General features: G+C 31.9%; 1 long non-coding RNA gene across 1 annotated transcript; it reads right to left on the reverse strand.

The window, feature by feature from the left end:
• Positions 1-17,954: 17,954 nt before the first annotated feature.
• LOC139527871 (uncharacterized) lies at positions 17,955-22,172 on the reverse strand. Its single transcript, XR_011665474.1, has 3 exons — positions 22,025-22,172; positions 19,431-19,588; positions 17,955-18,246 (listed from the first exon to the last, which is right to left on the reverse strand). It is a non-coding gene; the product is annotated as an uncharacterized lncRNA (long non-coding RNA).
• Between the last annotated feature and the right edge of the window lie 273 nt (positions 22,173-22,445).

The following is a 22,445-nucleotide window of genomic DNA, read 5'->3' on the forward strand; positions in this document are numbered from 1 at the left end:
TATGGTACAGAATATATAATAGCACACACAAAAAAGCAAATATTTTATCTAAGAATGGCAATTATGAGTGCTACAGAATTATACAAGCATCACCTCATCAGAACACTCTTTACAGTTAAAACGTCATACGTGTATTGTCTGCTCTTTGGTCGATGCAAATATATATAATTTATAAATAGCATATATCATTCAAACTTGATGATTTCTTAACAGAAGGAATCTATCTCGTTATAAACATAGTTTTAGATTATGTCATAAAATAATCGCAGGGCATTATAAGTTAAACCAATATATTTAAATATTATTCCTAACATAAACCTTGCATTGTTCTATGAACACAATGGTAGGAATTGTGTGAAGATGAAGAGGGAAGCCGTGGGCGTTGGGTTTCGCTTTAATTTAATTGATGTCTCTTTGACACATTCCCAATTTTCCTTCTCAGTTGTATACACTGAACAGGAGTGTTCGATATTGCGTTATCGTCAAAACAAACTTGTAACTAAAGATCAAACCAAATAAAATACAATTTCAGTCTTGCGTTAAGTATAAATTCAACGAAAAAATGTGAAATCCCTAAGATCAAAACGAATACGCAAGCATAGAAAGAAAGAAAAGTGAAATCAAAAGATTGTATACTAAGTCTAAAACGTTTTGTCTACATAAGACTCATCAGTGACGCTAATATCAAAATATTTATAAAGCCAAACAAGTAAAAAGTTGAAATGCATTGAGGATCTTAAATTAAATGTTTTCAAAATCGGTATGGATGTATTTGTTTATCTTCTTCACATGGTTTTAAATTATGTCGGGTCTCTTTGATAAATGCTTAGTAATTAATCGAGCTGCGTCCCATGACATCTGAAACATCGATACAAATACGATCATGCAGTACCAACTTTGCTTTTAATAATTAGATCGCAACATCTCCAAAACATAAAGAAGAGAGACACAAGTCGTATGCTGGTCAATATGTTTATAACGAAGGTCATCTAGCGAATTCTGATACAGGGTTTATAAAGACGATGATTATTTTAACGTTGACCTTTGTATACATACAATAATAATAAAATGAATAATTTTCCATAGCAATATAAGATCTAGATAATAACGAAATTTCAAAAACACTATTAGTACCAACAACACATCAACACAAGAAGTCTGGCCTGTTAACTGACATACTGAAATATATATACATTGTAAGAGGTCTGGATTGTTGATGGAGTTAAAACATCAGAAAAACATCAACAAAAATATACATCAGTTGTAGTTTTACAAAATGTAGTTGTTTTGTTGTGCATCTATGCGTAAAGCTTGTTATAAATACAAGATTTAAGGATATAAGTTGAGTAAATAGTCCTACTCTAAATTCGCAAGGGAATATATTTTGCAATATATTAAACAATAGAAAGTAGTCACAAATTGTGCATTTGTTTAATAATTGTTTCAGTAAGAGACACTTACTTATCGAATCCTTCGATCTCGCTTCTTTTTGGTGTACACCAGATAACATTATTTTTTTCTACATTAATGTTTCTCTTTAATGGATTTCCAAGCGTGTACATAAATAAGTTTCTACCTTTAACATAACAAAGGATCTTGTGACAGGAACAGTCTTCTTCTGAGGGTATGCAGTAGCAGCTGTTTTTTGGACTACTGACAAATTCATACCCACTTGACAAATCACATCCACAGGCTGTGTCCCTTTCCAAACTTCCTTTATGGAAAACGTATTGACCTTTTTCATTACAAAACGATTTCTGGTATACACAGCTACTGCTTCCATCAGTCGAGAATGGGAAAGGCTGATATCGGTTGACGCTGCAAAGTGCTTTGTTAAAAAACGGCTCAAATATAAGCTTGCTGCCTGTAACAAAATACACACATTGTCGATATAAAATAAACGAGTTTGAAAAATGTCTTTGTCAAAAAACTTTACATCTTATCACACTGAAAAACTGTAACTTTGGGTCAATCAAGACAACATAATTGTCTTCTGTAGACTCTCTGTTGTACCTACCACCTGCTATCAAGTTATTATGTTTTACTTCCTGTATTACCAAGGTAACGTTTGACTATCCTGAAGATGCTAATTATATATCAAGCAGAGTGTTCACTATCCTTCTCATATAACCTCTTTGGTTAATAATAAGAAACAAAGTGAGTCATTAAATATATTTTTTTCAAAACATCGACGTAAATCGGTCCTGGTTACAAGTTACCTTAGTGTTGAGCAGACCAGCAAAAAAGTTAACTTGAGAAAGTTGTCACAATCGCAGTAAATGGCAGGACTGGTTTCGAAGCTAGCTTATGTTAACTTATGGCAGGACTAGTTTGAAGTTTACTTATATTATTAGCCGACTTCTTTTCGGCAGACAAAAAAACAGTCCTAGAATCAAGTCTGCTATTCATTTTAACTAGATTGTGGTCCTATGACTGGTCAGAGAGGTCCTAAATCCTGTCATAGGTTAACTCTGACCAGTCCAAATGACTGGTTATCAAGTTAACTTATTGTAGAGGTTAGAACTGCACCCATCTGTATATACGCTGGCTATGCACTAGTTGCAAACCTCCAAATCCGAAAATTATACATGCCATACTTCTACACGGATCGGAACTGGTAACAAGAAAACTTCAAAATAAATAAAAGTAATTTCAAGTATTTGTGAATGGAACTTAAGATAGATGTTAAGTATAAAATATCACTACCTGTACTGCTATAATCCAGTCCATCGCAGTTCTCGTGATAAATATTCCATGATGCATGTAGCAAACAGACGTATTGTGTACTACCGCAATTGAACTTTTCCCCTCTAAAACGCCATTCTCCTGCAGCTGGACATCTTGTTTCATAATCTAGCGCCACAGCAATACGAATTACCTTTGAAATATTCAAAACACTATGCACGAACTTATTTCACGTTAACAGTTAATCAAAAGTCGATATTAATAAACATATCAACAGTTGTAACAACTGTTGATATGTTTATTAATAGATCGCAGATAACTAAATTTCTAATCAGTGAAAATAAATAAACACATGACATTAGCACTAATTTTGCTATATCTGTATGCCTTTACTCATTGTTAATCATCAATTCTAAATAAATGTCGAATATCAAATTCGTTAAAATGGAATAATGAATGTTGCAAAACGAATGTTGAAACTAGAAAAAAAATATAAAAATTATTACGAAAATTAAATGTTGAAAAACGGTTGTTTGTTATTGCAATGTCATGTTGAATGCTTTAACAAAACAGTACGGAAAAATATTCGAAAACTCAAAAGAAATTAAAATATTAAATAAAGATATGCAAGAAAGATAAAAAGAATATTTATACAATCATATGATACGTTAAATAATGAAACACGAATGATCAATGTTGAAATCTTAATATTTTTTAAATGCATTTAATAATTATTCAAAATCAGTGTCACGTCCATGCACATGGATATGACAATTCGTGCTTCAGCTGGCCACTAAACAAAAAAGTGTACTTGTTTAGTGATAATGGAGGTCATACTAAACTCCGCGATATACACTAGAAGCTAAAATTAAATCATACAAGACTAACAAAGACCAGAGGCAAAAATGCGGCAGGGTTAAACATGTTTATTGAGATATAACCCTCTCTCTATAACTCTAGCAAAGCACAAAAAGCACAGTAAGCACAGTAAAAGTCAGTTCAAAAGAAGGTCGAGTCCGATGTCAGAACAAGTAACAAAATATACGTTGACAGGACTACTAGCGGTTACTGACATACAAACTCCAGAACTCAAATTATCTTATTGAAAGATTATGTCTTCATCATATGAAGATCAAGTACAATCACTCCTGTTATGGGTTAGTATTAATCCATCATAAATATATGAGAACATAACCCGTATCATGCCAACAACTGGTTTTAGAATAAATGTGTTTATTTTTAATGTAAATACACTATAAGTGAATCAATATTAAAGTCAAAATATGCAATTTATGATGACCTGACAACAGTATCGTAACTATAGTCCTTCTTCATAAGTCTGTTTAATGGTTTTATTAGTTTTTGAGGTTAATATCACATTTTTATGCTTTGAAAAGAATATTACCATAAAAAATTGGAGGTGAAATACCTTCACGTTGAAGATGTCTGCATGTTGAACTATATTTGCGAATGATGTACCGCTGTTAAAATTTAGTAAATGTTTTGACAAATTTGTGATATTAAAAACACTAGAGCAATAATTTCTTAGTAATACACACATTTCATACACGAGCAAATCTTACAAATGGGGATATTTAAACAGCATAAAAAAGTATATAATTCACGATAGGAAATGACAAATCATCTCTTTTATCATAAATGTTGTATTGAGTTTCCCGTTAAAGATATATATATATATATATATATATATATATATACAACTCGTCTAAACATCAACCCAACAATGTTAGATCTGTAAATTTGCTTTCGCAAATTTTTGGTTCTTCCCTCGCCGGGATTCGAACCCATGCTACTGTGATATCGTGACACCAAATCGCCTGCACTGCAGCCGTCCCGCTAGACCACACGACCACCTGGGCTCTCAAAAAAAGAGCTTTCGGTGGGCATGTGTTACCTTTCCACGTCAGTTTTAATCTAGCGGCGTACTACAGTACATGATATATAAGGCATGAAGATGTTATTGTTACAGATCAGCTAAATTATCTATAGTAAAGGATCCTACAAATTAATGTAATATACAGTCACAGAAAATAATTATATTCATAAGTACGTCTGAGTCAGTGACAACTCTACAACAGATGTATCCATCGGATCGCCAGCAATGATGGTGATACATGGCTGTGTACATAATGTATATACAACTCGTCTAAACATCAACCCAACAATGTTAGATCTGTAAATTTGCTTTCGCAAATTTAGTCCCCATTGCAATTCCGATATCTTAACGATATACGGAGTCTCCAAAGCGAACAAACATTTAATCAGATAAAAATCCAAGGGCAGTTACAGTATCAAAGTATGTCCAATTGACATAGATCTTTTGTGTGTTGCTACTAAAACAAAACCTAAAATATGTATTCGCATTCTTACTTTTAAATGTCTATTTAATTCAGTGTGTAATCTTTTTCTTACTAAGAATATAGGGCAAAGTGGAATAAATGATAGAAACATCTAACCTTTGAATAGATTCAAAATCACCAAATTGAATATAAGCATGCAATTTAATCAATAAATTCCACAATTTTCCAAGGCCTTATTTCAACAATTTATTATTAGGGTTTTGATTGTACCAAGTGTACTAATAAGTATAATAGAACATTTAGAAGTGAAACAATGCCTTGAAGATGAATAAAAATATATATTTGTAAGGTGTTTTGTGTAGCTTCGGAAGCCAGGTCATAGTTTGAACGTTCATTGTATTTGGTTCTCCTTGTAAAGAAGTAGGTAAAAGTTTATGTTTGTTACAGGTGTCCTTTTCCGAAAACGGAGGCAGTTGGAATGTTGGTGAACTGGTGATTTCTTTTTGCAGAACCTCAACGTAAAATTTAAGTCAAACAATAAAGATATTATTAGCAGCTTATTCAGCCGGGACAAAAACAGATTCCTCGGAGAGTTCTTTTGTTTTATATTTATTACGAGAAATGCAGTTTTTATGGTTTTTGTTATGAGTATAATGTTCTTTAAAATGTTGTATACTGAATAAAAAAAGGAGTCCAAAGATTTATTTGTCAACTTTTTCTAGTTTTATCCATTTTGAACAGTAAGTACCGAGTGAGCTGTTGGTAATATTACGATATATATAATCATTCCAATTAATAATTGACGGGGTCCTTTTTTAAGTAATGATTTCAACTCTCCGTCACGAATAAAATTGAGAATGGAAATGGGGAATGTGTCAATGAGACAACAACCCGCCCAAATAAAAAACAACAGCAGAGGGTCACCAACAGGTCTTCAATGTAGCGAGAAATTCCCGCACCCGGAGGCGTCCTTCAGCTGGCCCCTAAACAAATATATACTAGTCCAGTGATAATGAACGCCATACTAATTTCCAAATTGTACACAAGAAACTAAAATTAAAATAATACAAGACTAACAAAGGCCAGAGGCTCCTGACTAGGAACAGGCGCAAAAATGCGGCGGGGTTAAACATGTTTGTGAGATCTCAACCCTCCCCCTATACCTCTAACCAATGTAGTAAAGTAAACGCATAACAGTACGCACATTAACAATGTTAAGGTCTCCTGTTATAACATTGGAACTGGGACCATAAATGTTCTCAGAATTACTGCAATTACATGATGTAGATGTATTGTCACTGATATTTACATCTTTACACACTTAGCTATAATTAAACGTATATTTTCGAGTGGATTTTTTAACAAAAGAGGGAGTTCAGTATTATCAAAATATCCAGGAATTTGTTCTTAAAAGAATGATCATAAAAATACCGGCAATATTTACAAAATCAAAACCTTTATTGACATACTTGATTTTAATTAAAAAAATGTTATGATCTTCATGGCGAGTAATTTGGGGAAATAGTTTAGGATAACAATATGCTATTATAATTTGAACGATTTCATACTTAGGACTGCAATAATGAATTGTGTTGCGATCCTCTAAAATTTTATGTTATTTGTTTACAGGTTAAGAACAGAGCTTGGTTAACAAATAATGTCTGCCGTTGTTTTTGAAAAAGAAATTAGGTCCAAAATATTTGTATGGGTGGTTCGATTTTTTATTTTGATTGCGATTTTTTCTACGCTCATACGAACATATTTGATACGTTTGATACCTTATATTGTCTAATATTATACAAAACTAGGTAAAGGATTGATACCTCTTAAATTTAATACTTGATTGTGTGCCCTGGGAGTGCAATATTATAAGGCAAAATAACAAGTATAATGGCCATTGATTCTAGGGATAAGACTTCTGCATCATGTGCATAGTGAGGAAATACAAGACTGTATTAAAAATACTATGATTATTTCTAGTTCTGTGACCTTTCAATTTTTCATATGGTACTGTTTAATATTTTACTATCAATACATCGGATGTTTGAATATTTGCTGTGGTAGTAGCAATCTGTGCTACTGTAATAAAAATGTTCAATGTTCACGGCAAAAAACAATACTACAATCATTTTTATGGTGTTCTAATATTACCTTGTATTGTAGCTGAGGTAAATACACTTAAGGGTATTAGAAGTCCAAAGCAAACCAAACATTTTTTATTAAACGATGTTCCAGTAATTCCTAACAACATAAATAATACCACACCACATCTTACCATACCGAGTAGTTTGAAAATTTGTTGTTTTGGCTACATGTTGTAGAAATCTATTACATTCGAACAAAAAACTTGTAATTGAAACAGAACTTGATCAAAAATAGTATTGCTTCATGTAGTGGCAACAATGAAGGTAGAAAAAACAAAAGTCTTAAGTCAAATGTAAACGTAACAAATCGATAATAATGCCAGAATTATGGCAACGATTGACAGAAGAAACTTGTGTTTTAACACGAAAATTCAATAACCAAAAGATTAATCGTGTCATCCTAAGAGATAACCCTACCTTCATACCTATCATTATTTTTTATTCATACTTTTCATTGTATTATTGGTGCTGACCGATAAGGCAAAACTATATCAAGGCTCTTTATTCTCTCTTTTAAATTTGTTTTAGATTTGTAATTTCTCAACCTTTTAAAGCTGATTATTTGGTATATATTTTACCCATTATTGAAGGCCTTATGATGATCTATTATAGTTCATGACTGTGTAGTTTTGTTTCTTTTGGAGAGTTGTCTCAATGGGTATCGTATAACATCTTCATGCAGTTAGATGTTTAGCTAGCTATAACACCAGGTTAAATCCACCATTTTCTACATACGAAAATGCCTGTTCAAAGTCAGGAATACGATAGTCTTCCATTCGTTCGATGTGTTTGAGCTTTTGATTTTGCCATTTGATTAGAAACTTCTCGATTTGAATTTTCCTTGGAGTACAGTATTTTTTTTGTGATTTTACTTTTTTTTTTCTTACTTTATAGATATACAATTTATTATGAAATGATAACATGCTTTTGCAATGTGATTTCACTGTTTCGAAAATACTGATATCAACAAAATATTAATCCTGCTAAATTGCTTTTATGAATTTGAATTCACAGTACAACAATTCTATTTGAAAAAAAATGTAGTATTGCCAATGAGGCCACTTTCAATCAGTCTCCAATTCAAATGACGAGCACATTACAAATACCATTTAACACTATGTTCGTATACGCTGCATGATGTCTAGAACATGAAAACCATATAGATCTCCGAAAAAAGTAACTTTAATATTGAGATTGCAACAACATACCTGAATCCACAACAGCAGTGATACCTTTTTCATTCTTTTGCTGCTTTCTTTAAGTCACATCAGTCTATATAAAAAACGGAATCGTCGTTAAAAATTAAACATTCAACCATTACAGGTATGTGTTAACATAGATAAATTATGTATCATTGGATGTTGGTTTATTGAGATTAATTGTTTTTCTAGTGTTCAATATATGTTATTGGTAGTCTGCTATCCCATAAACTATACTGGAACAAATAGCGTTGGATTATTCGACGACGGAAACTTTTGTAACGTAAGGTGGTTTTTTGTTCAAGCTACGGCAGTATTAATTAAATAAATCGACACAAATTTTCAATTATTATTTTTCAAACAATATTGCACCTTACACCTCACAAAACATTAACTATTAAGCAATATGAAGAACACCCATCGTGAATGACGTAACGTGCTCCAAGAAGATTGACATGTCCTTGTCAGTAGTGATGCCAATTAACAGAATAGATTATATTATCAGTCATGTTATATGTTATGTTGTATACATTGTATTTGTTAATTGTTCACTCATCGTTATTAGAATTGATTATAAATTTGGAGACCAAAAATACGTAGGAATATTCCTGTTACGAACGGATCGTTCCCATCGAACTAGAGATAAAGGATAGTACAGATATAGCTAAGTCTGCATCATATCTTGACTTACGTCTAGAAATTGACAATGAGGGTCGGTTGAAATCAAAACTTTAGCACAAAAGAGATGATTTCAGATTCCTAATTGTGAAATTTCCGTTTCTATGTATCAACATTCCCGAAGCGCCTGCATGCGGAGTATATATCTCACAATTGATACGACATTCCCGGGCTTGTATTGCCTATCCTGATTCCCTTGGTAGAGGATTGCTACTCAGAAGGAAGCTATTAAATCAAGAGTTCCAAATGGTGAAGCTGAAATCAACGCTTCGTAAATTTTACGGACGCAACCACAAGTTAGTTGACCATTATGGAATAACCGTTTCACAGATGATATCGGTTAGTTCCATATTTCGAAAAGACAATATCCTTCCTTTTTCACGAAAGGGACCTACTGAATTAGACTATTTACCGGATTTGTAATAAATAAGTAACACGACAAGTGCCACATGTGGAGCAGGATCTGCTTACCCTTCCTGTACACATGAGATCACACCCAGTTTTTGGTGGGGTTCGTGTTGCTTAGTCTTTAGTTTGCTATGTTATGTCTTCTGTACTATTATTTTTCTGCTTGTCCTTTTATTTTTAGCCATGGCGTTATCAGTTTATTTTCGATCTACGAGTTTGACTTTCCCTCTGGTATCTTCCGTCTATATTTTATAACCCCTGAGTACAAGGCAGTCCTTTGTATTGATGGATCCATTTTGCAAACCTAAAATGCGATATTATTTTGTGCTTAGTACTTTTACATACAAATTGTGTGTATCCCCATATTAATATTCCAAACAGGATAACTCAACTTTATTTGGTTGACAAGAAGTGCAAAGGAGCTCAGATGCATTTCAAAATTTACGACATAGAAATTACTTGTTCCCGGCAGCTAAATTGGATCCACGGTACTCTCGCCTCTGTCAAACAGTGCACTTCAGTTGTGCTTTACTTTACTTTTTGTTGTTGGTTGCTATTATCACTTATATTTGGTACCTACATTTATATATAATATATACAAAGAATGACGTGTACTTGTATACATTATTTTAAGTTTTTAATGCATAGATTCAATGACATTATATTTATGTAAATATATAAAGACCCTTAATTGATTCAAATACCACAAATAATATAATATGTCTAATAACTTATTTATATTATATATGTAGAACATACCCCAAATCAATATACAATTATGTAAGAACAATGCATATCAATATAGAATGTCATTAACAAATTAAAAAGTAGTGTCATATATATAATCACGCAAAACTATGACTAATATTTTTGGCAGGTCTACATATATCTATTACCAAGAAGTTACACCCATCAGAAATATCAAGCTACGTGAAGCTCTACAAGCTTTACATACATTGTACATGCCTTTTTATTTTACATGTTACCAAACATTTTGCTGCGAATTATAAGTAGATTGTGTATACATTGAGAAATACTATGAGCTAGAAGTAAAATATCAATCATTTCCAAGATTAAAATTGATAATTCCAAGATAAAATTGATAATTCTAAGATTAAAGTTGGAAATTCCAAGATTAAAATCGACAATTTGAAAAAATAAATAAAAAAAGTATGGCCCTTATATGCTTCCGTACTAATACGCTTTCGTAGATTTGACCAGATGAAAAAAATAGTGCATGTTCCTTTTATTCTGTTCTTTATTAGACACTAGCGATATCAAGCACATACATACGTCTCGAGAAAATTCTGTATTGAACATGGATATTCAAAAAGAATATATATTTGGAAATTATAAATCTTACTTCAAAAGTGATGTTTTGTTTTATGCATTTTTGTTTTAAAATACAACAAAAATAATATTTTGGACTCAAACAATTGTTCGTCTTAAACATCATAAGTTTATTCGGAATACCATTACCAACGTGATACTATTAATAAAAAATTGAGTATGTCGAGTCTGATGTGAAAAAAAAATAAATGGTTAAATCTATTAAGTTTGACAATAACAATAAAGCCGGATATGTTATGATGAAGATTTCAGTAGTTGTTTGCCTCGTCAATTTAGTATAATTTCAATACCACCTCTGTACAAAAAATGTTAAAGATAGTAAAAAGATAGCATAGGGATATTTAAACTAGTAAATAGAAAACAAACAAAATTGTCTTGGTTGTCTTCCATTCTGGTTCTCATACGACCACTTAAGTTAAATTCGATGTAAAGGTTTAATTAGGAGGCAGAGGATGCCGTGTCTGTTTCTTCAAATTCTAGTTATAATGAAAAAAGTTTGAATTGCAAATGGAAAGAACATCACCAAATGACTGAATGTAAAATATCTTCTGTTGTTTTACAAGTGTTTGAGGGAAATCCGACGTATATGAAAGTATGAGAAGTTGTAAAGAAGAGGCACACAGCTTGTTCCCATAGGAATGCCGAAAAAATATTGAATTAGTCCACTGCTATATTCAAAACATGTAACCTATTAATATATTTCTTGAAAAAAACATTTAATGACCTATCATTTTTAAATTGAATCAAAAAACCCTAGAATTTCATTTACAGGGGAAATTAACAAAAATAAACCTAGTTACAATTTTCCGTAACTTATTCACTCCTTGTTCTATGGCTATGTTTTATTTTCTATAGCCAAAAAACCAAATTGAACAAGAACAACGAATGGAAGATATAAACGGCCTCGACTGTCTATACAGCCCTCGCACATTTGGTAAAATAAGAACGAGACGCCTTTGATAACGACTTTGACGCTTCTGTTGAAACTGTCTCGGTGATGTTTGAGAATAAATCTTTCTCACATTCAAGTACATATCAAACACAAATTGTATGTCATTTTGAAACTTTTAGAGTTAAGTAAAGTTTGTATTAGACTGAACAGTTACTGTTTATTTTAATTTTTTTACGCTTATAAATTATATTGTTTTTGCAACCTCAGATTATAAGACGTATAGCAATATAACATAAGCATATACCTTCCAAATCGATTTTGAACATGTTTAGTTCCCCAAATACACTATTGATGCAAGTTAAACGAAATACATATTCAATGAAACTGTTATGTATTCATCTATGCAGAAATATATGTTTCAATGCTGTTGTGTTATGTAAAAGTTACACACTAGAATTATTCTGTTCTATTTAAAGTATTAAACATAATACATAACAGTAAATTCTACCTAGTTATTTGTTCGTTTGTTTTAAAATTCATAACAATGTTTTACATGTTTTACTAAAAGCGAATTGTTAATATTTTAGTCCATACTCAAACGAACTCGTTCACCATCGAATTGGTTTCAACCTGCGTTTTGCATTTGCGCCAATCCGCATTTCAATTGCGCCACATTTCTTTCCTTCACTTGCGCCGCTTTTGTCTTTTATTTGCGCCGATTGTGTACATGTAATTTGAAGGTGAATGTTATTTTTTATTCATCATTATTAACCTTTTCCATTCGCAAGGTGTACATATGTTTTGAACCGTCAATTATGACATATATATAACCTGTTGTCTCCTGCTCATCGTTGTAATTCGAATAAAATGATTCTTGTGCGTTATTCGTCTTGTTACAGTTTTTAATGGGTGCAACTGCCGACAAATGAGGTTGATAACATAAAGTTTTCAGTTCGTAGTCTAATAATGCATGTCATTTGTCATCAGAAGCTTAAGGCCCGTTAGACATAATGTCAAACGTAATGTATCTGGATGATTTGTTACAACTTCGATTCGTACAAACCATTTGTGACAACTTCGTTGGTTAATTTGTTCCAATTTTTTATTTTATTTTTTTATTATAATTGCTTAATGTATTCTAATACTATGCGCTTAACAGTCTTTTATGCATACATTACAAATATAAACCAGGACTCAGCGAGGGTCATAATTTCTTGTACGGAATATATAACATTCACTTGTAATTTACCTGTACACGTTTGGCGCAAATGAAAAAATGAAATCGGCGTAAATGAAAGATTGAGTTATTTTTGTTAAATCGGCACAAATGTCATACATTTTACGTCCGTTTCAAGAGATCCTTTTTTATTGTTTTAAAATTAGGATTTCAACGAGTACCAACATGATTTTCGACTAACCGGTTTCCTGTTAGAACGTAGTTTTCTTAAACCTAAACAGAAAAATATGTTTATTGAGAGTGCCTCCCGGAAAATCAAATATTAATCAAAGTTAATGAAAAATAAAATACGATTAACATTTTTGCGTTAAATTATCATTTAATATTCCTCCAAACAAAGGTAGGTTATGAACAAGAGCATGTTCCCAAGGCTTACATGTTAAGCTAATCTTTACAGTCTACAAACTTTGACAAGATATTATTTTTAAATAAGAACAAATTCGTTGTACCCTCCGAAAATGATTAAAATCATCAGTAAGTTCTTATCATCCCCCTTTTGTTGATCGTTATATATGTTTTAACGGTTCCCAAATACTGTTGTTTGAGCAATAATGTTTCTATAAGTTTGAATTAGTTAATTATTTTATTGCAATTTATATCATTAATACATGCAGCAATTGAGCTACCAATATTGTCTATGAAGATATGCCAGGAACTATGACATGTAATTTTTACCATTTAATAATGTGTAATGATAAATCATTGAACATGTCAAAATTTAAAAAAAAAAAAATTTTTTTGGATTACCCGTCCATCCGTTCATTTCAATTGTTATATCCATATTTCAAATATGCAAATTTACGTACTATGGAACCATTAACATCCGTTCTCGTTCATACATGATTTGGGAACAAATCATTATGTTCACAAACGAATTAAGATAAAGAATTTTAAACTAAAAAAAATGTAAATAATACATCATGATCATTTAGTGTAAAACTGAGAACTAACCACGTGATAATTTTGTTTTTGCATTTACCCAATGGACAAAAAACATAGTCAAAGTCTTCAATGGTCAGCTTTATTTTGAGGCTGTTATGACATAGTTTCTCAAGAATTTCATTATGCATGAACAGAAAGTTTATGAAACGTTTATAATCAATCATGAACTCAAATTCAACTAGCTGGGACATCGTCCTCGTGTTAGTAAATAAAAAAAGCGCTAGCATCCGAAGCGGTTTTCTTGGTATTTTAATATAAGTAACACTAAACATTTAAAATCCAACGATTACATTAATCAAATTATACCGTCCATTGCTTCTTGTGCTGAATGATTTCAACAAAATATATATTTTAAACGTTACAAATTTACTCCGCCCAAGTTAAAAGGTCGTTTCAAAGATACGCAGGTTACACATATATTTTTGAATACAAAAAAAGTACATGCAATAGGTTTAAAATGTTAAAAGACACCTTGTGTACATGCATTGACAATCAAGCCGAACAATCTTTCCGTCTCGTATTGTCTCTATTTTATGTGTCATGTGTTATCCCTCAGTTTTAGTTTGTAACCCGGGTTTTTTTTTCTATTGATTTGTGAGTTTCGAACAGCGGTATACTACTGTTGCATTGATTTATGTCGTGTCGACTTTACTTTAATCTATTTAAACAAAACCAAGTAGATAATGTTAAATGTGTCATAAACAATCTTGAGATAACCTTTAAAATGTACTTCTTTATATACCTGTATACTGTCGCTGTGTACAAAGGTGTAAGGTGTTCACATTGATTAGTTTCCACGTATGCCTTATGCTTTCTAAGAAGCAATAGTTAAAAGATCTAAATTAAGAACGTTAGAATGCGAACAATTTTATGATTTTTACATTCTTTGTTTCCGAGTGTGATACAATACAGACAACAACAACAAGAATGTTCTTTACTTTGTCACTTTTGTCAGTCAGTTATTTAAACATTTAAAAGTTACAATGTACACATGCGTGCAATGCAGAAACAGTTATTATCCCTTTACTGTATTCGCTGTTTACCTATAATGTGCGTCAAAAGAATATAAAGAACAAAATAGAATTAAACTATTGGATATATCATGTTTTAGTAAAAACCATTCAGTTCGCTAGAATATTTAAAAACTGATAACCAACTGAAGGTAATTGTAAATAGAGCACTTATATGGCATGCCAACATCAATCTCAAGAGAAAATCTAAGCTGTTATAGAATTCCAAGAAAGATATAATTACCTTAATGATGAATAGTCCTTGAGGAGATTACTCTATCCACCCACGTAAATCCTTCTCCGTAGTCTAGATTAAAGTGTTTGTCACGTGGCTTTAGAATTGTAATAGGCAACCTAAGGGAGATTGAGTGTTACATCGTGTCAGGTTGATTTTTTTTTAACTTTTTGATATTAAATTTGATTAACTGGTATTATTATTTAATAATACAAATTATTATCTTTGTCTTACAATAATATCTGTGCATTTTGTTTTGAAATATAACTGTGGCCTGTAATCAAAGTAAACTACTATTCAGGTCAGGTCAAGATTTCAAACAGGGACTTATTGCAATAAACATCACCACAACATCGCATAGGTTGTAGTTTAACAAAAAATACACCCGTGAGGATTGCATTGGTGTAAAAATAACAATGTATAGTCAATATGAGCTCTATCTATGTTCATCTAAGGTTCATGGCGAATTAATTACAAGTAACACCATCCGTGATAATTTATTTAAGCAGAGTGTATCAGATAATGCGTTGCTAATGAACGAATGTGGTACTTTCAGTAACAACAAAGGCCGATAAATAGAAGCCGGCATTGCTACAATATTATTTATACATGCGCACTTCAACAAAAGTAGTGCTGCTACAAGATTAATCGAGATATGTCGTATTTCCGAAATTCCGGAAGGTTTTGCAAATATAGCTAAGGTATTTTAGTCCTAAGGTAGTAAATCCTTAATATTTCGAAAAATGGAACGTTTTATAATTATGAACATATGAATGATTCATCACCTCAACAAAATAGCTGCCTACTCGATGTGTTTTTATAAGCAACTCTGTCAATGTCTGATTAAACAAAAATAGAACGGCAAACGGTTACCATCATGTGCTGTAAAGTAAAGCTTTATAAATGATAAGGGAGAAGTGATCCATTAAAGTACATCATATCTTTAATGAAGCTTTTCAAATTTTCTTTTCTTAATTTTTCTGACATTTTCGGGAAAACATATGAAACAATTTACGTTGTATACTCACTAACATAAAGTAAAACAAAATAGGAAAAAAGTATATTGAATATTACATTGTATAATAAATCACTACTTTTTTTACCATTCCCTTATGCGGACATATTTTATCTTCAAATCCTAATTTATTTACATACTACACTACCAATAATTTACCCACACTTTTTTGGTACATTTCTACCCTCGTGCATATCAGTACTGTTAGGAAAGACTGAAAACTTATAATGTTATACTTTCAATGAAATCAGTACTGATTTTGTCAGTACTGTTTCAGTACTGATTTTGACAGTACTGTTTCAGTACTGATTTTGACAGTACTGTTTCAGTACTGATTTTGACAGTACTGTTTTAGTACTGATTTTGACAGTACTGTTTCAGTACTGATTTTGACAGTACTGTTTCAGTACTGATTTTGCCAGTACTGTTTCAGTTCTGATTTTGACAGTACTGTTTTAGTACTGATTTTGACAGTACTGTTTTAGTACTGATTTTGACAGTACTGTTTCAGTACTGATTTTGTCAGTACTGTTTCAGTACTGTTTCAGTGCCGATTTCGCCAGTAATGATTCAATAATGATTTCGTAAGTAGTGTTTCGTTACAGATTTCTTCAGTACTGTTTCATTATAACACTTTTTAAATCAGACTGTATCTGTATAGTGATGCCTAGTTGTTTTGTATATTTGGGGTGGGTTAATTCTTCTCTTTGACACTAACCCCATTTCCATTCATTTTCTATATCGTGACATGTTAATGTTTTCGTTATGTTTTTTTTTTATTTCTCTGATTTTTGTTGTCCTGAAGTGGTTTTGCTTTAGATCCAGCTCTTCGACAGTTACTTTAGCCTTTTTTTTTAAATATTCTGGCTTTATGTCATATTTATTGTCAGAATTGCATCTTGTGTGGTCTATAAGGTTTATGTTTTTAATACTTATTAATACTTCTATTTGACAATACCATATTACATGTATTTATATCTTGCTTGAGTCAAATCAGAACATATTGAACATTGGAACTCGGTATATTACTTTTGAGAAGATGGGTGGATGGATTGATGTTATGTGATCCAGTGGCAAGTTAAGTGCAGGAAGAGGACATGATACTCAGATATAAATACAATGTAATTAACATACTTTGTACAGAACTAGACCAATAATGCACTGAGCTCCTTTTTAACATGCTAGTTCACCACAAGGAGAGAATCTGCTATAAGACATGTCCCCCTACATGAACAAGTACCTTCAGACTGAACAGTGTATGTTTTTCTCCTTTTACTGTGAGCTGAGCGAAGATTCAGAATACGACCACTTTTTTAGTCTAATTTCTCATAAATAAATTTCCAATCATATGCTCATTGTAAGATTTTTAATGGTTAAATACATTTATTGACAGATTTCTTTTTTTTTGTATACATTAATCATGCTGCAATTTCATTCACTTGTAATGAGTGTATTGTGAATAGTAACTTAAATACATGTGTATGCATAACTCTTGTACTCTTTCCTATAAAACTGCAGAGCGTATTTTACGAACAGAATATATGAAATTTGGTGTTACAATATTTAGGCATCCCGTTAACGGGGAGTTGAAAGGGTGAGAACTACATTACTCAGTATAGCATGTTCACATGAGTACTGATGACTTTCAGAAACTCTTGGTTTGTAGTTCCTCAGAAATCTCTGATGGATTTGAATCTTACAGACATACAAACAGAGGTACATTTTGTAAAATAAGTATAAAAATTTAAAGAAAGATTTCCAACAGACTGATTAATGTCTGACGGAGGTCATTTGGTACATAATTAACCTTTTTGATTTTTGAACATATATGGTTTGCTTTTCAAAATTGATTTTTATTGACTGAATAAAAACAAGCTGAAGAACTCAAATTTTTAGTTCTATCTTCTTATCAACTGCAATAACTTCCATTGCAAATACAATAAACAGTAATCTTAAGAATGAACAGCATTAAAAAGTAAAAAAATGTGTTTTTCTCTCTCTCAATTTAATGTTTTTTAAAATAACTGTTTCATAATTCTGCTTCAATGTTATTTTCCACTGCTCTTCCTATGGTACATTTCTACCCTCGTGCATATCAGTACTGTGATATATATCTTTGCCAACTTGTTTCTGGAAAGGAAAAAGTGGATTATAACATTTATCATTTTGTTAAAATCCAATAATAAGATTAAACATAGGTCAACCATGACATAATGTGAATCAGTGTACATGCATTGCTAAAGGTGGTATAACGTTAATTATACAAGGTTTATATTATACAGGGAAAAAAATGAAAGAAAAAAAATGGAACAATGTTTGATTTACCTACTTGAAAACTGGCCTTGAAGTCATTAAACTTTCGAGTCAGTTATTTACTCAAACTCCAAAATCAACAAATCAACCAATCAAAATGCTGGATTTCAATTTTCGACCACGATTTTTTTTCTCCGGGCACTGAGAAATTTTTTTATGACCTCAGGGCCTGATCTTATACGATTTGGAGAAGAAGTTTAGCGTCCCAAGTCTGAGTTCATGGCAAATCTACATGTTTTCAATACGGGCTGCACTTTTAACATTTTTAATTTGTTTTGTTATAAATTAGGTCGTTAATTTTTCTAAATTAAATTGTTTCATATATTGTTTATGTCATAGTCTTTTGTAGCCGACAATACGGTATGGGTTTTCTCATTGTTGAAGTCTGCACAGTTGTATATTATTGTTCACATTCACATCGTCTCAAATTTGGTGGATAGTTGTCTCAGTGACAATCCTACAACTTTTTATTATTTTATATGTGTATAGTTTAAAAAATTAATAAAAGTATTCTTTTTGTGAATTTTTTCATTATTAATACCAGTGGAAATTCTCATTATAATATATTACTATTTTTTAAATCTGTTATTCGGTTACAGAGAAGGAGATGTTTGTTTATATTTCCTTTAGGTTTCTAAGTTCAACTATGTCCTGCTGTAACACTCTGACATCTTTGGATCGGCACCAAAACACATGTGTATTAATATAATCTGATTATTCGAGCACAATATCAATGCAATCTGTGAAACAGTTAAATGAGAAGTTGTGTGTACGAATATGTACTTCCCGTAGACTTTTTTGTTAACTTTAATGATATCTTTCAATTGTTGAAGAATTGTATTTCTACTCTTTATTCTTTTGAATTTGCTCGTTGTTGGTTTGTTGTCATATGAACACACTACAACAGTTCATGATATTGAAATAAAATTATAGGAATAATTGCAAATACTTACTTTAAAAAAATCATAATTGAGTGTAAAACTATATATATATATACCTACCTTTCAAATTATGTCAATGTTCTACTGTCACCTTTCATACCAGTTCTATCTCTATCTCATATTTTATCTGTTCATGACAATTTTTAGTCGTTGATCTAAAACTTTATTTTCCTCATAGACTTAGTCTTTGTGTTCTGGTGGGATCCATTTTTAGATACCTATAACAATAGACCATACTGCATCAAATACTTTGCATGCATTTATAAAAAAGTTGTTTTTCCCAACATGCATGTTATGGTATTAATTATGGACGTAACACTTTGTAAATTGTCCTTTGAAAAAATACATCATGAGATAAAGATTGTATCGATGATTTACAAAATTCTGTAAAGTGGTTCAGGAGTAATTGATGACACTTACGTGGGACATAAGGACAAGATTTGTTCCATATGTGAATACATTCTCACTAAGAAAATGTCACCAGAAGTGCAAGTCTGTCATCACAACGGATAATGTTTATGTGATACAGTAAAAACAGTAAAAACATTGGTAGTAAAATTGTGCGGGATGTTTAATTTTCAACAAATGTAAGATTGGTCACCTTTAATCGGATGCCTCATATAGCATGTATAGAAAGAGAGTGCCATGATCTCTGCAGGTTAATAACTATTGCAACAACTCTTTTAGAGGCCATGGGTGGCCTTTTGTCTGAATATGCAGGAGGGCAAATTCCTGTCCACCTTCAAATTTCAATATGCTTTCGTTGTCCAGTGGCAGTCCAAGTTTCATTGACCTTCTTTCACCCCAGATGACATCTTTTACAGGACTTACCTATTGTACTTATTTAACAATTATTTTGAACATGCATGTAATATTTGCCACTGGACATTAAGCAAATTTTTAACACATGTACTCCAATATGTTATTATTTTGAGGAATCTCAGTAGGATCATTTTAAACTATTGGGATTATCCTCTTGAAATATAAATATTATTCATACAAAGTATTGCTCAATAATTATGTGTCGGATTACTAATATTCGTGTGTCGGTCCAATGGGTCGTCGGACTAATAGGGCGTCAGGCTATTGTGGTGTCGGACTTATATGGTGTCCGAACAGAAAGATTTAAAAGGCAAAAAAAAAAAAAAAAATGTGCAACTTATAAAACGTATATATACCTCGACCTCATTTCATGGATCTGTGAACAAGGTTAAGTTTTCGTGGTCAAGTCCATATCTCAGATACTATAAGCAATAGGTCTAGTATATTCGATGTATGGAAGGACTGTAAGGTGTACATGTCCAACTGGCAGGTGTCATCTGACCTTGACCTCATTTTCATGGTTCAGTGGTCATAGTTAAGTTTTTGTGTGTTGGTCTGTTTTTCTAATACTTTATGCATTAGGTCAACTATATTTGGTGTATGGAAATATTTTATGATCTATATGTCGGTTACGCAGGTTTTATTTGACCTTGACCTCATTTTCAAGGTCCATTGCTAAGTTTTAAGTGTTTGTGTTTTGGTCTGTTTTTCTTTATTTATAAGCAATAAGTCAACTATATTTGTAATATTGAAGAATTGTTAGCTGTACATGTCTGCCTGGCATGGTTTATCTGACCTTGACCTCATTTCCATGGTTCATTGATCAATGTTTTAATTTTCTTGGTTAATGTTGAGTTTATGTGACAGTTGTAATAAAGCTTTATATTAAGGTCTATCAAGATAGTAGCAAGGATTAGTAAAGAGGGCGAGACATTTCAGTGTGTGCACTCTTGTTGTTATTAGTTGTTAGTGGCTTTGAACTAGCTGTCAGTAACTGCAAGTACTCTCAGATCTGTATTTAGTGACTTTTTTTGTTGGGTAACGGTAACGTCCATTATGTTTTTGTTACTGAGATGTATTTCTATTTGCATTCATGTTATTTAAAGTTAAATAAGCCTTTTTCAACTGAATTTTATAGTTTGGTGTTATGTAGTACGGTTACAACTCTGTTCCAGGTTTAGGGGGGAAGACCCTAGCATGTTTAACCTCACCACATTCTGTATATATGTTCCTGTCCGAAGTCAGGAGCCTGTAATTCAGTGGTTTTTGTTTGTTGGTGTGTTACATATTCATTGTTCGTTGATTTTTGTACATAAATAAAACGTTAGTTTTCTTGTTTAAATTCGTTGACATTTGTCATTTTGGTGCCTTTTTTAGCTGACTATGCGATAGGGCTTTGCTCATTATTGATGGCCGTATGGTGAACTATATTTGTTAATTTCTGGTCATCTGATCTGTTGTGGAGAGTTGTGATTATTCCACTCATTTTGGGTGCCATGATTGGCAAATAAAATATATGTTGTTGCTGTTGTTGTTGTGTCGTTGGCAATAATACGGCATCTTTTTTTATAAACAAATATATATATATATATGTAAATCGAATGTTCTGTTTTCCCTTATGAACCACATTTGAACTAAATTCTTGAAGGGAAAGACATTGTTTTTGTATAAATGTCAACAGAATACAGAATGTTGTGTCAACAAAATACAGAATCAACATTCTGTATTCTGTTGACACAGTATACAGAATGTTGATTCCGGCAAAATATATGATCTGACAGGATGCTCACGGAATAAAACTTGTGATGGAAGAAGACATATGTAAAACATACATGAACAATAGCAATCCGTAGATGATTCGAAAAGGATCCGCCATCTCTGACTTGTCGTAACAATCGTCTCTTTCTGTAACTTTAAGACTTTCTGCAAGTGGCTGGTAAACCGATATTTTCTCTGCTGTATCCTATCCTTCCCGGCTGATCTGCTGTTGTCTCAAATTTTGCCGTTGATGTTATTATCGTAATCACAAAAGCGCGTCAATATGGAACATACAATTGCCTATTGTAAAACGTTTATGTGATTGAATTTACACATGACGTCATTCATTGTTTACAAACGTTATTTTTGCACTCGCACTGACATTTCAACAGTTCAACAGTTCAAACTTCTTCTGGATTGAATACCGAAATACCACAATGGGATTGAAGGTAGATCAAGGTATAGTAGTACATTGAATATTTTAAAACTGAGAAA

This window comes from Mytilus edulis, chromosome 6, assembly GCF_963676685.1.
Source record: "Mytilus edulis chromosome 6, xbMytEdul2.2, whole genome shotgun sequence".
Taxonomy (NCBI): Eukaryota; Metazoa; Mollusca; class Bivalvia; order Mytilida; family Mytilidae; genus Mytilus; species Mytilus edulis.